At 28.1% G+C, this 1,261-nt stretch overlaps 1 non-coding gene across 1 annotated transcript; it reads right to left on the reverse strand.

Annotated features, from left to right (window-relative positions):
• Positions 1–474: 474 nt before the first annotated feature.
• On the reverse strand, positions 475–562 carry TRNAS-GCU (transfer RNA serine (anticodon GCU)). Its single transcript has one exon. It is a non-coding gene; the product is annotated as a tRNA-Ser (tRNA).
• Between the last annotated feature and the right edge of the window lie 699 nt (positions 563–1,261).

The following is a 1,261-nucleotide window of genomic DNA, read 5'->3' on the forward strand; positions in this document are numbered from 1 at the left end:
GAAAAACTCAACTCTTATTATAAATGAATTTCTGAAAATTCTTTTCGATTTCTAGAAATTCTAGAAATCACTTTATTTCTTGGTGTCAAAATAGGCTATGTAGTATAAAAACGAGGAATCTATTTTCGTATAAAAATAGAAAAATAAAAATTGCGTATAATTGCGTATATATATAAATAGAAAAATAAAAATTGCGTATAATTGCGTATATAAATAGAAAAATAAAAACGAAGAATCCATTCTCTTCTTTTTACAAAAAAATTCTATGGGAGGTTGTACAATGCGTAATCTTAAATTCGTTGTTTACACCGCAACGATATTCTTTGTTTCTCTCTTCATCTTCGGACTCCTATCTAATGATCCGGGACGTAATCCTGGTAATCCTGGACGGGAAGAATAAAAAAGGGAGAGTTCCTTGCTTCATTTTTATAAATGGTATTAGGATTTGATCTATTCCACTGTCAAAAACCGAAATGGAAAGAGAGGGATTCGAACCCTCGGTACGAATAACTCGCACAACGGATTAGCAATCCGACGCTTTAGTCCACTCAGCCATCTCTCCTAATTTAGAAAAGATAATTACTATGTTACAGTTACAGCACGCAAAAAGAAATGCTTGAAAAAAGCCCTCTTTCCTTTGTTATATAGACCTTTGTTATTTTGTTATATAGATTTTTATTTATTTATATTTTTATTTATTTATATTAATATATTAATTATATTAATTTTTATTTATTTATATTAATATTAGAGTATTATTAATCTTATTAGGGTATTATTAATCTATATATCTATAGATTCTTAATTTTATTATATAGAATATAAATATATACAACTTTTATCAGTAATTCCATTTCATTTTGATTTCGCTCAAAAGGGACTTTTTTATTTCCAATTTCCACGGACCGGCCGGGTACTGACCCGGCCGGGCTCATTTTTTTATTTTCAACTCAAATAAATAATTTTTTCTATGATTCTGCGATCTGACTTGTTGTAACAAAAAAATCTTGTTATTGGATTGAATCAACAATCAGAAGCAGAAGAAGTACTATTTCCGTTCCTATGATATAGAATCCAAATATCATTTCGATTCTTTCTTTTCTTCCTCTTTCTTTTTATTTACATTTATTTTACTAGAATAACTAGAATAAATAATAAAAAAAACTATGGATTTTTGCACAATCCATTTTTATGTTATGACTAAGTTCTTTTGTCGAACCCTATCTATCAAAACTCCTATAACAAAGGAAAGAAGTTTTTA

This window comes from Durio zibethinus, unplaced genomic scaffold (genome assembly GCF_047325235.1).
Source record: "Durio zibethinus cultivar Kanyao isolate XHJ-2024 unplaced genomic scaffold, ASM4732523v1 HiC_scaffold_130, whole genome shotgun sequence".
Taxonomy (NCBI): Eukaryota; Viridiplantae; Streptophyta; class Magnoliopsida; order Malvales; family Malvaceae; genus Durio; species Durio zibethinus.